We start from the raw sequence: 18,317 nt of genomic DNA, 5'->3' as shown, positions 1-18,317 counted from the left end.
CAAAAGATCATGAGAGATTACTTCAAGCAACTCTATGCCAATAAAATGGACAACCTGGAAGAAATGGACAAATTCTTAGAAATGCACAACCTGCCAAGACTGAATCAGGAAGAAATAGAAAATATGAACAGACCAATCACAAGCACTGAAATTGAAACTGTGATTAAAAATCTTCCAACAAACAAAAGCCCAGGACCAGATGGCTTCACAGGCGAATTCTATCAAACATTTAGAGAAGAGCTAACACACCTATCCTTCTCAAACTCTTCCGAAATATAGCAGACGGAGGAACACTCCCAAACTCATTCTATGAGGCCACCATCACCCTGATACCAAAACCAGACAAGGATGTCACAAAGAAAGAAAACTACAGGCCAATATCACTGATGAACATACATGCAAAAATCCTCAACAAAATACTAGCAAACAGAATCCAACAGCACATTAAAAGGATCCTACACCATGATCAAGTGGGGTTTATTCTAGGAATGCAAGGATTCTTCAATATACGCAAAACAATCCATGTGATAAACCATATTAACAAATTGAAGGAGAAAAACCATATGATCATCTCAATAGATGCAGAGAAAGCTTTCGACAAAATTCAACACCCATTTATGATAAAAACCCTGCAGAAAGTAGGCATAGAGGGAACTTTCCTCAACATAATAAAGGCCATATATGACAAACCCACAGCCAACATCGTCCTCAATGGTGAAAAACTGCAAGCATTTCCACTAAGATCAGGAACAAGACAAGGTTGTCCACTCTCACCACTCTTGTTCAACATAGTTTTGGAAGTTTTAGCTACAGCAATCAGAGGAAAAAAGGAAATAAAAGGAATCCAAATCGGAAAAGAAGGAGTAAAGCTGTCACTGTTTGCAGATAACATGGTACTATACATAGAGAATCCTAAAGATGCTACCAGAAAACTACTAGAGCTAATCAATGAATTTGGTAAAGTAGCAGGATACAAAATTAATGCACAGAAATCTCTTGCATTCCTATACACTAATGATGAAAAATCTGAAAGAGAAATTAAGGAAACACTCCCATTTACCACTGCAACAAAAAGAATAAAATACCTAAGGACAAACCTACCTAAGGAGACAAAAGACCTGCATGCAGAAAACTGTAAGACACTGATGAAAGAAATTAAAGATGAAACAAACAGATGGAGAGATATAACATGTTCTTGGATTGGAAGAATCAACATTGTGAAAATGACTATACTACCCAAAGCTATCTACAGATTTAATGCAATCCCTATCAAACCACCAATGGCATTTTTCACAGAACTAGAACAAAAAATTTCACAGTTTGTATGGAAACACAAAAGAACCCGAATAGCCAAAGCAATCTTGAGAAAGAAAAACAGAGCTGGAGGAATCAGGCTCCCTGACTTCAGACTATACTACAAAGCTACAGTAATCAAGACAGTATGGTACTGGCACAAAAACAGAAATATAGATCAATGGAACAGGATAGAAAGCCCAGAGATAAACCCACGCACATATTGTCACCTTATCTTTGATAAAGGAGGCAGGAATGTACAGTGGAGAAAGGCCAGCCTCTTCAATAAGTGGTGCTGGGAAAACCTGACAGCTACATGTAAAAGAATGAGATTAGATCACTCCGTTACACCATACACAAAAATAAGCTCAAAATGGATTAAAGACCTAAATGTAAGGCCAGACACTATCAAAGTCTTAGAGGAAAACATAGGCAGAACACTCTATGACATACATCACAGCAAGATCCTTTTTGACCCATCTCCTAGGGAAATGGAAATAAAAATAAACCAATGGGACCTAATGAAACTTCATAGCTTTTGCACAGTAATGGAAACCATAAACAAGACCAACCCTCAGAATGGGAGAAAATATTTGCAAATGAAGCAACTGACAAATGATTAATCTCCAAAATTTATAAGTAGCTTATGCAGCTCAATAACAAAAAACCAAACAACCCAATCCAAAAATGGGCAGAAGACCTAAATAGACATTTCTCCAAAGAAGATATACAGACTGCCAGCAAACACATGAAAGAATGTTCAACATCATTATTCATTAGAGAAATGCAAATCAAAACTACAATGAGATATCATCTCATACCAGTCAGAATGGCCATCATCAAAAAATCTGGAAACAATAAATGCTGGAGAGGGTGTGGAGAAAAGGGAACACTCTTGCACTGCTGGTGGGAATGTGAATTGGTACAGCCACTATGGAGAACAGTATGGAGGTTCCTTAAAAAAGTACAAATAGAACTACCATATGACCCAGCAATCCCACTATTGGGCATATACCCTGAGAAAACCATAATTCAAAAAGAGTCATGTACCAAAATATTCATTGCAGCTCTATTTACAATAGCCCAGAGATGGAAACAACCTAAGTGTCCATCATTGGATGAATGGATAAAGAAGATGTGGCACATATATACAATGGAGTATTACTCAGCCATAAAAAGAAACGAAATTGAGCTGTTTGTAATGAGGTGGATAGACCTAGAGTCTGTCATACAGAGTGAAGTAAGTCAGAAAGAGAAAACAAATACCATATGCTAACACATATGTATGGAATTTAAGAAAAAAAAATGTCATGAAGAACCTAGGCGTAAGACAGGAATAAAGACAAGGACCTACTGGAGAACGGAATTGAGGATATGAGGAGGGTGAAGGGTATGCTGTGACAAAGCGAGAGAGAGAGGCATGGACATATATACCGTACCAAACGTAAGGTAGATAGTCAGTGGAAAGCAGCTGCATACCACAGGGAGATCAGCTCGGTGCTTTGTGACCGCTTGGAGGGGTGGGATAGGGATGGTGGAATAGGGAGGGTGGGAGGGAAGGAGACGCAAGAGGGAAGAGATATGGGAACATATGTATATGTATAACTGATTCACTTTGTTATAAAGCAGAAGCTAACACACCATTGTAAAGCAATTATACTCCAATAAAGATGTAAAAAAAAAAAGAAAAACTTGCCCCATTTCTCCAGGCCCTTTCTGCTTTGGTGAATTTTGGCCTGATTCCCAACAGCCCAAACCTGCTTTCTCTGGGCACCAAAGCCTACTTTGTCCACTCATGTGGCAGGTCAGATGTGAGAGGAATTAATCCTTCCTGGAAGCAGTTCTCAACAAGAACAGACAGTAGTTGATATAAAAATACCTCAGCTCCCTCACTCCTAGGGTAGGATAAATTTCAAGGATATGTTCTATCTACAGTGACTCTCAGAAATGCCCCAGTGGGATTAAGCTCCAAAGGCCCAAGTCAGTAACTAACTAGCTTAGTGACCCACACTTTGTTGGCTGCCTTCCCTTCCCTGTCTCTCTTCCCCATTTCCCTCCTAGTATTTCATTCACCTCCCAAACCAACCACTTACACTGAATCCTCATCTTAGGCAGGGACAGCTTCTAAGGGAATACAAACTAAGACACAAACCAATGGCACCACAAAGGACAGAGCTATGTTGTGCTATGTATGATTTTGGAAATCTCACAGTTACTGAGTCAGAGTGACAATTTCAAGGGTGGCAGGGATGGGAGGTTGGAAAACACTGGGACTTGCCATCTGAAGATTTGGGTTTGACCAGCTCTGCCATTTGCTAGCTGATAAAAACTGACAACTCGTGTGACTGTTATCAATCTATCTTGGTCGATTTAATATGAAGATAAAATGGCTGCTGTACTGCAAATTGTGTTGTGAGGACCCAATAAGAAAATAATCTTAAAACTACTACAACTGTGCCTTACTCAATAAGTATTTACAGGCATTAAATGAAGAAGTGAATGACTTGTATGAAGGAATGAGATGTAAAAATTCCAAATGATACAAAAAAATAAGGTCTTCTGATATACTCATGTGAAAGAAAACTTCCCTAACAGCAACTGCCCTTACTCTGCACCCAGTTCCTACTCATCGTCGTCTGTTCTCTAAAGAAAAAGAAACCACTATGTCTTCTCAACAAGGGCCAGAGCCAACACCAGCTCCATCACACTACATCAAATGATAACGGTAAATTCTACTCACTTTGGACCCCCAAAATTCAATTGTTTGACACCTTATAGACAAACTCCTTGACCATTTGTCTGAAGCTATTGCTTTTTATTTGGATGCTTAGTATTATGAAACAGGTAATAAGCATGAATTTTTTTTCCAACCTTCAGGTGTAAGATATATCACAATTTTTCATGATCCATGGGAGAGTGGAGACTCCATGGACTGATCCATCTCTCTGGCCAATTTAGCAGCAGTGACATTTTGGAGGTTGCCAAGGGCAAAGCACTGGGTGTTCTGTCCCTCAGCATCTATGAGACCTTTTCAAAGACGCTGCTACTTTCCAAAGCATCGTGTTAAAGCAGGACTCAAGTGCTTACCTTTAGAGAACCCACCCTCTTCTTTCATCCTTTCATTCTCCTTTGAACAATCCACATTGTTGCGTTCTCTCTTGGGGCAAGAGAATTCCTTCAATCTGACAAACCATGACTATCTTCTTGACACCTAAAAAGGGAAATACCTCTCTTTTGTTAGCAATGAACAAACAGCAAAAAAACAAGAGTTGTTCATTCTTCCACTAGAAAATCTTTTCCTGTATACATAGTTTTGCTCATTACATCACAGCTCATTACATCTTCACCTCCAAATAGTGCTGGGGGACAGGGTGGAGACGGATGCTGATGTCTGTTGGAAATAATTAAGCCATAGGAAGCAAAATAAACTGAGAGGCATTTGTGTTTCCCCAACTTATTTCCTCAACTTACTTAGTATCGGGGTACCAAACATGGCTCATGGTCACAAGACTCTGGCTATGGTAAGCAAAAGAGAATATCACTGAAGGGACATTAAGGATGCGAAATCGTCAAAAGGCCAGAAGACCCAACTTAGAAAGTGAACAACACACAGAGAAATCTAAAGACTTGGCAACTGGAGCCACAACAAACGTCTTGCAACGAGAACTGTCAGGTCCATACAATGTCCCATTGATGTTACAATGACTTCCAAGCCTCCCACATCTTTGCATCTCTCCCTCAGAGCCAAAGTTCCCAGAAAAAGGGAGTAATTGGCCAGGTCATTTGTCTTCCTTTGGCTGCAGTGCCACAGAGGAAGAGGGAAGCAGTCTCCTCCAAGACAGATTATCCACAAGGAAAGATTTCCCCCAAATGGTGAGGAAGGGGATCAATGTAAAAGGGGAGATTAAATAATGAAGGACAAAATTCCATCATTGACACTCACCAGTTATTAATCTTTAGTAGGTCTCTTCTTTTCTAGGTCTGTTTCATCGTCTGTAAATGAGAGTGTTGGTCTCAATAATACTTGATTCCTTCCAGCCCTCAAAGATTCTATCACCTGCTCCCCACTTCTTCCTCTGATAGTTATATCTCTGGGGGTCAGCATTGGAGAGAGCTTAGAGATGGGTAGCATCTAACCAGGGGTGAGAACAAACAAATGTTTAGTGGAATTAAGTTCATCATAAAGAAAAAAAATTGGTCTGATATTCCACCGACATGTCTCCCTGTTTGCCTATATAGTCCCAAGAACCGCCTTTATTTTATTCAATCACAAGGGGAAAATGCTTCATTTCCTTCTTCCTGCCAAATGGCTTTCTCCATGCTGATTCTGCTCTTGGGTCTCTTTTAGACCGAAAACATTTGTTTCTCTGGACTGAAGGAATCTTCCTGAACTTTTCTCCAAATCCTCCACTTCACGGCCTTCTGCACTTGAATTATCCATCTAACCAAATCTAGAAAGCTCATAATTTATTTATTAAACTACAATTTAATTGTTCCCAGTTGCCCGTGTAGTTTCTCCTTTGAAGAGCTAAACTGATTGTTTTTTAAAATCAATCATTTCAGCTATTTTAAGCTTTTATTCTCTGAAGCATGTCTTTCTGTTTTTGTTTTTGGTTTTTTAAATTCCTTTTTCATTCTGGATTAAAAATTGTTTTACCACCCTTTTTCCCAACCATCATCAATGACTAAAAATAACCAACTTTGATTCTTTCTGTCCATTATTTTTAGCGAGACCTTCAAAGAATACTCTGTATTCATTTCTCTTCTGTGCAGACCTCTCCAGCTCCCCTATCATTTCCGTTTAGCAAACAGGACAATTGGTCTGAAATGATTTGTTTCTCTCTCTCAGATCTTTACACAACTCTCCTTGCTTTCTCCAGTGTATTATGCACATACTATCTTTGTTAGGTTCCACATTCTTTTTTTCAGAAGGCCTGCGGTTCTTTGAGCTTTAATTATGGTGTCTTAAAAGATTCTTCAGCTGCTTTCATGCTCGTGAATTTTATACTTCCTCTTATGGCACCTTATTCACCAGATTTCTTAATTCTCCAAAATTTACTTTCTTGAAATCCGATACCTTTGTACAGCCTCATTGTTCGAACCTACCTCTCATTATTCTCAATGTGAGTCATCTGTGGACATGGAAACCCTTTTGCCTGCCAGACTGCTATCTTCAAATAACAATGTTTTACTTCTCCTTCCACCCCACTGCAAAAAGCTACATATATTATTATTTCTCCCCAGAAATTTAGACTCTCTAAACCTAAGCAAAATTCTAACATATCATTAAATCAAAATCTTTTATTTATGACCAAAATGCTATAATAATTCTCAGCCTTCCATTTATCTCTCAATCCAGTAAACACCTTTGTTAGAAGGATCAGGCCAGAATTACCTAGCACAGTGCCAGACTTTGTTTTCAACCATCAGTGATCAATTTCTTAAAGAGATGCATCTAATCTAGAAAGAAGGAAATATTGTCTATGATCTCAATATCTGAATCAATTGAAAAGAATTACAAAGAAAGCTAAGGTTCTGGAGAAGTTGGAAGTATACATATTAAATGTAAGAGCATCTACCTTTTTAAAAGCAAGTTACACACATATATATGGAATTAAAAAAAAAAAAAAAAGGGTTCTGAAGAACCTAGGGGCAGGACAGGAATAAAGACGCAGACGTAGAGAATGGACTTGAGGACACGGGGAGGGGGACGGGTAAGCTGGGACGAAGTGAGAGAGTGACATGGACATATATCCACTACCAAATGTAAAACAGATAGCTAGTGGGAAGAAGCCGCATAGCACAGGGAGATCAGCTCGGTGCTTTTTGACCACCTAGAGGGGTGGGATAGGGAGGGTGGGAGGGAGACGCAAGAGGGAGGGGATATGGGGATATATGTATATGTATAGCTGATTCACTTTGTTATAAAGCAGAAACTAACACACCATTGTAAAGCAATTATACTCCAATAAAGACGTTAAAAAAAAAAAAAGCAAGATACAGATAAATACAGAATTTGAACACGGAAGGATGAAAGTTAAAACCACTTCCTGGAACCAAATTAGTTCTTGGAATTCTTTTGGCTCAAATGTAAGGTAATTATCATAAAAGTCATCACATACTGCAACCCTGTACTGACTTCAAAGTGAAGTATCAACAAAGATGATCACTTTTAAACATGAGAAAGAATATCTTGATGGAGGCAAGGCAAATAACATACGAATTCTGGTTCATTTGAGCAGAAAGAGAACCAGTAATTGAAGAAAAAGGGTTTAACCTAAAGGATTTGAGCCCATTTGATTAAAAGTATTTTTAAAAGTTTCACATATGCATCCCTGAATATTAGAGTTTCTGAGGTTTATCCATCACTAGTCATTTTCCAATTAACTGCACATCCTAATAGCCCCTGATCTTAGTTCAATGTCTTCAGTGACTGATAATTTTGTGTCTTTTCAGAACAAATATTTAAAGCTGAAGCCTTAGGCTTGTGATTACAATCATTTTGTGGGTTTGGGTGGGCAATCCTGATTATTCAGAGAGTGTTTATTTCTTCTGGGTCGTCATTTCGGCATCAGGTAGCTTCCACCAGGTAAACTGGGTGCAGCACTGTAGATGTACTGGCTGAGATTTTCTCACAAAAGGAAAATTCAGTATCATACTAGTTCAGTTAATTTCTCTCTTTAACAAAAGTTATAAAAACATGTGAAATAATTATTAACTGTGACATTTGCGTCCATATGTTTAAAATGTTACACACATGATTTAGCAATAAAAATGAAAAAACCTGCAAAAAATACAGCATGGAAAAATCTTAAATAATGTTGAACCAAACAAACACAAAATGAGGAACATTCTATTTAAAAAGGAGTAGGGAAGTGCATGTATTACAAAAGTTATTATTATATAAAAAAAGGAAGAAAGGGTGAGGAATTATCCAGGATTAGAGGAAACTAAAGACATGACAAGTAAATGCAATAATTGATCCTAAACCAGGTCCTATACTAAAGAGAAACCTTCACTGAAAGGGGAAAATTGCTATAAAGGGTTATTTAATAAAATTGCATTATAGGCAGTAGATTGTACTGTATCAATATAAATTTATATATTGATCACTATACTACGGTGACATAAGAGAATAACCTTATTCTTAGGAAATATACACTAAAGTGTTTATGGATAAAGTTCCATGATGTATATAACTTACTCTCAAATGGTTCAGAAAAATTGTGTATATATGAGAAGAAAGAGCACACATAAATAGTAAACCAAATGAGGTAAAATGTAAACGGTAGGTAAATCTGGACAAAAGGTAAATGGGAGTTCTTGGCACAATTTTATTTTTGTCATTTTTAAAAAATTTTAAATTGTTTCCAAATAAAAGTTTCTAATGATATACAATTAATCAAAATAAGCCAGATTGAAGAGAATGCCTTCTAAGTGATTCCATTTATACAAAGCTGCAAACCAGGCAAAATTAAACTATATTCCTTAAGCCTGCATAATTAGGTAGTAAAACTATAAAGATAAGCAAGGAAATAAATACTATAATAGGTATGGAGGTAGCATAATCCCATGATAGGATACCACAATAGGGTAGTGGTTATGTCTGGCAGGGAGGGAGGATACTACTTAGGGTAGGAACCTGCTGGGGACTTTGGAGTGCTAGTAACATTCTATCTCGCATCCTGAGTGAAGATTGCGTGAATATTTGCTTTATAATTACTACGCAGCATATTTACATTTTATGAGTTTCTCTGTCCATGTTTTCTCAAGGAAGAAAGGAAGAGAAAGGGGGAGGGGGAGAGGAGAGGAAAGAGAGTTAGGAGAGAGATGAGAGGGAGTCAGAGAGGAAAGATACCAAGGTACAACTTATTATCTGCCTTTATACTCTTATTGATGAGTGACTTGCACTACTCTAGCCATCCTTGTTAAAATAAGAAGAAAATAGCTACTTAATCTTATTTTAGAGCAGAAGCCCACTATTGCTTCCAGGTTCCTGACTTAGCACAAGCCTGAGCTTTAGAGCTGTCATGTATCAGGTATAACTAGATGTGGTCCAGGTAACTACAGAAAGAGGTAATTGACAGAAGCAAGATCTGTAAGGTCCAGTTGCAGACTTGGAGAACACCCAGGGCAACAGGGAGACAGCAGGGTCAAAAGGATAAGAGAAGAAACCAACAATAACCATTGTCAGCCCTCCTACATCTTAACACTTTTGATCCTCTCCCAGTGACATACGACTTGGCATATAAGTGAAGGAGCATTGTATGGCTGAGAACCCATCCATGAGGCTGTGTAACCACCTGCTAGCCTCAGCTCTACCCCTGTCTCCCACACCCGCAGGCTCTGAACAAATGATGCTTGTCAGTACCTGAAGCAGGCTGTCCTGTTTTCTGCATCTACTTCACAAGGGGTCCCTTCCCCACTCCTTGCCTAACCACTGCACATCCTTCAGGTCTCAGCTGAAAGTTTACTTCTTGGAGAAGCCTCTTTTAATTCCCCAATCTAAATCGAGTCTCCTTGTAATACTCTCTCATGGCATTCCATCCTTTTCCTTCATAGCATTTATCATACTTTACAATTATATATGTATTTGTGAAACTATTTACTTTCCCACCAGCTTGGAGTTCCTGAGAGCAGTATCATATCTATTTGATACCAGCTGTTTTCCCAGTTTCTAGCACAGTATCGGGAACAGAGCACTCAAATGTATTTGCTTATTCATGAATGAATGAATGATTTGTCAACCAGCCCCTCTAAAACTTTCTACTCTCTCTCCCAACAGGTAGAAACATGACAGAAAAATTGGTTAAATAAACCATCACATATAGAAAACAAACTAGTTGTTACCAGTGGGAAGAAGGAAGGGGGAGGGGCAAGATATGGGTATGGAATTAAGAGATGCAAACTACTATGTATAAAATAGATAAGCAACAAGGAGATATTGAACAGCATGGGGAAATATAGCCATTATTCTGTAATAACTTTAAATGGAGCATAACCTAAAAAATATTGAATCACTCTGATATATACCTGAAACTAATATATTATAAATCAAATATACTTAAATTAAAAAAATAATAATATCATCATAAACCCTCCCATAACCATAAAAGATTTTCTATAACATTGGTAGATAAAGGAGATCATGTCTGTGAAAATACTTTATATATAGACATCAATTATTTTTTTCTGAATGTTTGGAGTTCCATATAGGAGACTGACTCATTTTTCCATCTCTTGGTAATGCCTATCATGAATCCAAACACATACTGGATGCACAACTAATCTTTGTCATATGCGTGAAAATCTAGTTTCATAAAGTGATTACACTTCTTAAAGAATATTTTAATACATCTGTGAACAAAAAAGAAGTTATATAGAGAAAGTGAAGCAGGGAAAATACCTAAACAAAACATAGTTCACTAATTGTTCCCCTTTAAGAATTACTAAAGAACATACATCTCCATCTATTAAATGCCACTATTAGAGGAAATAGCAAGGACAGCGAGAAGTAACTAGTCTTAGATGCAGGAGACCGGGGTGTAACTGATGACTAAGTTCATTTGCACCTAACCTCCCAACTTTTCATTTCCTCACTGTAAGTTGAGGTCACTGGAGTTGATTTCTTTGGTTCATTATTTAGCTGTTAGAAAGCTTTCTGAGATCAATAAATTCTTCAAAGTTTGTTAAAATATAAGATTAAAATATTCTCACCAAGAATTGGCTTTCCTTTTAAAAAGATTAAAGTTAAGAATCATTTCTTCGATGTTTGGATGAGAAATCTCCCACTGTCCATGAGAAGTTTATGTTCACTCTTAGAAGAATTCTACAGAAAATTTTCTAATGATTTTGCAAAATTGGATATACAGGACTTGTCACTGGGGCAAACTGATACAGCATGGTTAACTTACAATTCAGGCATTAGTCTTGTGACATTGACATACACACATAAAGGAATTCAACTGTACAATAACAACATATAGAAGAAACTGGACTGTTTCTGAAAACAGCTGTCTGACTGGCTCAGCATATAGAACTAATTGAAGAAAGAGGTTCAAAAAACCAAGTGAGGGATTATATTTTAATTTGTGCAAATGCATATAGAAACCATGAAATTAATCTGTTCTGCATTTGGGTGGTGCCCAACTCCCTAAAATTTTAAGTAATATATGACCAACATTTCTTTAAACTATACAAATACAACAACAGCTGGATTATAATGTTCTGTTTACTGACTAGTTTTGGAAATATTTCCTGCCTTAAGTTTAAAGTAATAATTATGGATTTTTCTTAAGATACAATCTACCCTAAGTTTGTTTTCTACATCTGTAACTCTATTTCTGTTTTGTAGATAAGTTCAATTGTCCCCCCCTCTTTTTTTTAGATTCCACATATAAGTGATATCATAAGATAGTTGTCTTTCTCTGTCTGACTTACTTCACTCAGTATGAAAATCTCTAGGTCCATCCATGTTGCTGCAAATGACATTATTTTGTTCTTTTTTATGGCTGAGTAATATTCCATTGTATATAGGTACCACATCTTCTTTATCCATTCCGCCAATAAGAAAAAAATAAAGATACAATCTACCCTACAAGGAAGGGTGACATATTTGTTCTGGTCCTAAAAATACCCCCATGTGCAGTCAAGCCAAACAGCAGAGTGCTAGTTAACAACTATACTCCAATAAAAATTAATTTAAAAAAACATTTTTGACCTTCCATTTTTATTGTGAGGGGCGGCTGTCCTCTGTTTCCTTGAAGCATACTCATTAGGGACCCTAGAAACCAACATGTTTTACACAGGAATGGTCCTCTTGGGCACCACTTAATATTGAAAAGCAGTTTAGAGGAGCATCTCTTTAAGGTCTTATACTTGTGAATTTCTAATGTGGAGCACTGAGGTTGATAAGAAACCTTTAGCCAATGAGACGTGATTCAGAATCCAAAATGAGAAAGAAAAAATTTTTGCAGAGAAATGGTGTGTCTACAATTGTTTGTCTGCCCAAGGCTGATCCACAGAATTTGAGCTGTTCTTCCCTCCTCTACACTCACCCCACACTCATTCCAAAACTCAGAACCCAGGGAGCCAAATCCCACCACGCCTGAAAGAAATTGAGTCCCAGGATGTTTGCCAGCATAAAGCCTTGGTCCAAGTGTTGTCCTTCTGCAAGCCTAATTCTTAATAAATATCCCTTTAACACTTGTAATTTGTAAAATATTGGGCTAGACTTGAGGCTTGAGGAATAGGCAAACATCTGTGTGTGTGTGTGTGTGTGTGTGTGTGTGTGTGTCTTTAGTTCCTTGACCACTGCTGGCTCACAAACTTAATTAAACTTTTAAAAACCTATTTTTTAGAAGTAAAACATATATTGTCTGATTTGAATCATTTAAGAGATGTTTGCAAGATGCAATTTGAAAGATCAAAAAGGCAGATTAAAAAGATTCCACCTGAAAAAGAAAAATCACACTCTTCTTAAAAGAATTCCAAAGTACATTAGCCCCTCCCTAGTTAAAGCACAGCCAGGGATTTCAAAGATTCAGATGCACTGCGGGCCAAACCATGGTCACCTAGTGGACTGTCTCTATAGAGTGATTGTCTCCTGTCGTCTCATGGCCACAAATCTCATCTCCCAACTCCGGTATTTTAAAGGCGGTTCCAAGGGGCACCATCCTTTAAAAAGCAGTGGGTCTAATGGCCAAGTATTAAGGTCAGCCCTCTGGAATGACACTCTGTGTCACCACGGGAGCTTGCTTAATCTCACAGTATCTCAGTTTTCCAATGGATAAAGTGACTATTATAATAACCACTGTATTCTCTCAGGGACACTGTAAAGACAGTTTTAAATTCTCATAGCAAGACTTATTATGCCAAATGAGGCATCTTCTGATTTCAGTCATATCTTTTTTTTTAAGTTTTTTAATTTTTAGTTATTTATTTTTTATTTTTGGCTGTATTGGGTCTTCGTTGCTGTGCACGGGCTTTCTCTAGTTGCGGCGAGCAGGCGCTACTCTTTTTTTTTTTTTTTTTTTGCGGTACGCGGGCCTCTTACTGTTGTGGCCTCTCCCGTTGCGGAGCACAGGCTCCGGACGCGCAGGCTCATCGGCCGTAGCTCACGGGCCCAGCCGCTCTGCGACATGTGGGATCCTCCCGGACCAGGGCACGAACCCTTGTCGCCAGCATCGGCAGGCGGACTCTCAACCACTGCGCCACCAGGGAAGCCCGGGGGCTACTCTTTGTTGCAGTGCGCGGGCTTCTCATTGCAGTGTCTTCTCTTGTTGTGGGGCACGGGCTCTAGGGGCACGGGCTTCAGTAGTTGTGGCACTCAGGCTCAGTAGTTGTGGCTCACGGGCTCTAGAGAGCAGGCTAAGTAGTTGTGGCGCACAGGCTTAGTTGCTCTGCAGCATGTGGGATCTTCCCGGACTAGGGCTCGAACCCGTGTCCCCTGCATTGGCAGGCAGGTTCTTAACCACTGTGCCACCAGGGAAGCCCAGTCATATATTTTCCAAATATATAAACACGTGGTCCGTTTATCAGCTAATAATAATAATAGCTTAATAATAACAATAAGCCTCTAATATGTCAAGCAATAAACTAGGTTTTTTGTTGTTTTTTTTTTTGCGGTATGCGGGCCTCTCACTGTTGTGGCCTCTCCCGTTGCAGAGCACAGGCTCCGGACGCGCAGGCTCAGCGGCCATGGTTCACGGGCCCAGCCGCGCCGCGGCATGTGAGATCTTCCCAGACCGGGGCACGAACCCGTGTCCCCTGCATCAGCAGGCGGACTCTCAACCACTGCGCCACCAGGGAAGCCCTAAACTAGGTATTTTTAAAGACACCATTTTATTTAATCCTCACAACCCTTGTAGTTAAAGTCAGTATCATTATTACCCATTTTTTACATGCGAGGGATCTGAGATTCGAACATATCAAGAGACTTTCCCAAGACCATACAACTAATCATGGTGTAAACAGAATGCAAACCCAGGTCTGTCTTTAGGATTCAAATTATAGTGTTATTTCCACTAGGTCAGGATTATTGTTTCCAATAAAATTATAATTTATGAAGCACTTCTATAAAAGTTCCAAAAGATAAAAATTACTGGGTTATCATGATATTTATGATTGAAAATAATAAAATCAGTAGTATATTTGGTATATGTGGCTAAGTCCATATAGTCGGTAATTATAAAGTACCCAAAAAAAGCTGATTAAGCTCATCAAATAAATCAATTCAGTCAGGCAAATTAGACACTTTTATTAAGAAAGTCAGTCAAATTGTTTATGCTTTTTATCGAATTTTTTATTTCCCTGTGAGCTACACCAATGGGTAGAATATACTCACAAACAGGGTAAGATCTTTTCTGTTCTCAAAGGCAGTCATATGATGGGGTGGCATGGGGTCAGGGGAAGGTCTGGAGACTATTTTTAGCATTTCAAAGAGTCTAACAGATATCAAATATGTCTACTAGATTAGGTAGAACAGGCTAACTAAATAATCACATTCCTTAGATTTTGACCAAAATTACTTCAGCTCAATGCAATAATACTCATGATCTCATCTTGATCAGAAAGACTGATTGGGAGTTGCATGTGTCTTTGGTTAATAAAAAAGTGTCAAAAAACATAATGATTACTTAATGTCATAAAGGTATATGTGCCAAGATGTTTATGCTTATTACAGTACTATAGTTATGGTATCAAAAGGGGTGGGACCTGGAAACCAGATGCTCAACCATAAAGGAATAACTAAGTAAACTATAGCTTATTCATACAACAGAATACTATGTAACTATAAATAGGCCAGGCCAGGCATCACTTCAAGAAATGTTATAGAAAAAAATACAGAAAAATATAGAATAAAATAAGCTGGTCACAGAACAGCACTTATTACATGGATACTACATGACTTATGCTCTCACCTAGGTTAAGAAGATATGGATAGAGATATGTATTACATGGATAGCAATATGCATATTCTCTATGTACTCAACACGTTAATAGAAAGGTGCAAAATTGCTTTAATAGAAAAGGAAGTGGAGAGAAGTAACCTGAACTGGTAACAGCAGTAATTTCCAGGAAGGGGAAGAAAACAGCGACAGATAAACAGGGTCTTTCGCTTTCTACTCTCAAACTTTATATGCCTTGAATTTGGATGATGAGTGTCAATTGTGTTGTAATTTTTTAAATTCATTAATAAAAGCAAGGGGGTCCTTTTGTTTGGTAAACCTTTCCAAACAAGGACTCCATATGGAAACAAAAAAGAAAATGAGTCCATGGTAGTGAAAACTAGATGACCCGCTAGTGCAGAAATACCCTTCCAGTGCACACACATAACACACACACCCACTCTACCAGGGAGAGATCAGGAGTGAAGCATTTATAAAGAAAGCTCTGTTTCCCATTGCCAGAAATCTCATTGTCGTGCAATGACTCTTCTCTGCAACCTTGAAAATACTGCAAGCTGGTAGCTAAGCATAGTAAACAAGTGGGAGGACCAGCACAAAGACACTTCAGGATCGCTGGCACCTTCCCGAGACTTGTCCTGCTCCCAACTGGACACAGGTGTGCCTGAGAGGGAAGCTGCCGCATAAGCCCTCCCTGTGAGAGGCAGGACGAGCCTCTCCATTCCCCCTAAAGTAAACATGCACCGGACCTGCTCCATCAGCCGTGGCAACGAGGGACTTGCCATCTGCCCAGCTCCAGCTCTGGCACAACAGCTCAGCCCATAATAAGAGACTTGGTGTGCGCCAGGAGTACGCCTAAAGCTCTGCTAAACATTGAGACTCTCTAAAAGATAAGAAACGGACTTCACAAGGCCTTGGAAATATGCACTTCTTAGGATATTCCAGTGTGACTATTTCAGAGTGAGTTCAAAGTAGGTCTCAACTGCACTGAGATTGATCAGGAGAAAAGAGGGGGGGCTTATCAGGACCTCTTCTCACACCTGTTTCACATTCAATCCAAATCTTTTACTTTAAGTTTCTTAGTTTGCCTCAGACTGGCCTAACCACCACGTACTTTTGTGCTCTCTCGGCCCAGACTTTGCCAGGAACTAAACAAGTATGAGTCTCTGCCAACGCCAAGGTATTCGGTGGAAGGGGCAGACACCATCAGATAAAGGCCATGGAGGGCGTGGGGAGAAACGAACTGAGTAAGGAGGAAAGAAGAGAACTTGCAGCACAACTTCTGGACAGTTTTGCTGACAGCCACCCCTCCCTGCTTGTGGATAGGATGCTATGGGATGGGAGACGGTCTCTTCCCCCTCTCTGGTAAGGCTGCGGTAATGAGGCCAGAGACGTGGTTGTTACAGGGAGCAGGTAAGCCTGTGTGGCAATTAAAGAGCCAGACTTGCCAAGGTCAGTGCAAGCAGGTGTGGTCCGAGCCAAAGGAGACACCAGTCAAGCGGGGCTCTTCCAAGGGACGGGAGGAAAACCGAAGCAAAACGCTGCAAGAAAGAAAGAATGAAGGAGGGTGGAGCATATTAAAAGGTATAAACCCAAAGACTTATCAGGTCCTTATTTGTACTGTCAGTGGTACCTCTTCAGCATCTTCACCTTCAATACCATGAAAGAGCCTCTTAAAAGATTTGAACGAGGCGCAGAGGGAGCCCTGCCCGGGCAGGAGCGTGTGCGGCCCTCCTCCCGCGCTTGTCTCCGACCCCAGCTCCACCTCCGGGACAGGTGAGCAAGCACTGACTCTCCAACGATGATCAGGGTTTGGAACTGAGCAGGGGAACACGCTCTCCGGAGCAGGTTCAGTTCAACAGCTAAGGGGAGCCTCAGATGATCTCAGAAAGGGGGAGAAAATGACTATGACGGCTCACCTCTCCTCTTCTTGGATCTACATCAATGGGAGGACATGCGTTACCAGGAAACAGCTTCATTCTTTATTGAAGACCTATAACATCTTTTATAGGAACCAGAAAAATCTGCATATCTTATATGGACAGACTGACGATGGTAAACTAATGGTTGAAGTAACGCTGGACATTTTCTGGGGAGTAAAGCAGCCTATACAACTGAAAACACAAGATGAGAAGCAAATCCCTTCTTTCATTGTGCTGAAGTCACCAGATGTCTTTTCCAAAAGGGGAACGACACGCTGGGGAGAATTTCATGATCTTTACTGTATTAGTGATTTGGACAGGACTCAGATTCCAGTGTCTGGAGCAACAGATTCCCAGGAAGATTATTTATCTTATCACAGTAGCACTCTGAAGCTTCATGCAGATGAAGAACCTGAATCCCCATTGCTCTATAGAACCAAGAGTGAAGCAACCCTGGTGAGAAAAAGGATGAAGCCTCCGATGATGGACAGAAAGGACAGACAGAAGCATAGGGCCCCTATGAACGGACACTTTTATAACCATGAAACATCAATTTTCACTCCAGCCATTGGATCAGAAACTAAGGTCAGAATAAACAGTGATATGAGAACTGAAGAAGTAATAAAGCAAATTCTCCAAAAATTTAAGATTGAAAATAGTGCCCGGGATTTTGCACTTTACATTATTTTTGCAACAGGAGAGCAAAGACGGCTAAAGAAAACAGACATTCCGCTACTGCATAGACTTCTACAGGCACCATCCAAAAAGAATGCTCTCATTTTCCTCATGGATAAAGATGCAGAAGAAATTAGCAGTGATGTGGCTCAGCATATTAACTTTCATTTTTCTCTCCTGGAATCCATCCTTCAAAGATTAGATGAAGAAGAGAAAAGAGAGATTCAAAGAACAATAACAAAATTTAGTACAGAAAAGGCTATCATGCTGAAATGTCTTCGAAGTAAACAGGAAATAGAAAATTTATGATTAAAAAGTTGCCAACAAAAAAGTAGCAAGTACATGCAAGCACAGAGTTCTACTAGATGCAAAAAAAATTCAAATAAATTATTCAAGTGAGATGTTAACATCACTACCATGGTAGTTTTAAGATATATGTATGAAGTCTTTGATATGCCTCCTCTCAAGATATGGGCTCGACTTAGTAACTCACTTCTAAGGAACAGAGGAAAGCAGAAGT

General features: G+C 39.3%; 2 pseudogenes across 1 annotated transcript; both read left to right on the top strand.

The window, feature by feature from the left end:
* Positions 1–16,980, top strand: part of LOC114896538 — a 73,238-nt pseudogene extending 56,258 nt beyond the window's left edge.
* Positions 16,981–17,077: 97 nt separating this feature from the next.
* Positions 17,078–18,106, top strand: LOC114896537 (annotated as a pseudogene). Its single transcript, XR_003793830.1, has one exon. The product of XR_003793830.1 is annotated as a ras association domain-containing protein 6 pseudogene (transcript).
* Positions 18,107–18,317: the final 211 nt, after the last annotated feature.

Source organism: Monodon monoceros, unplaced genomic scaffold (assembly GCF_005190385.1).
Source record: "Monodon monoceros isolate NGI ecotype Baffin Bay Population unplaced genomic scaffold, NGI_Narwhal_1 Super_Scaffold_16, whole genome shotgun sequence".
Lineage (NCBI taxonomy): Eukaryota > Metazoa > Chordata > Mammalia > Artiodactyla > Monodontidae > Monodon > Monodon monoceros.
The sequence above is the reverse complement of the archived record's forward strand: the minus strand, read 5'-3'. Positions and strand labels throughout refer to the sequence as shown.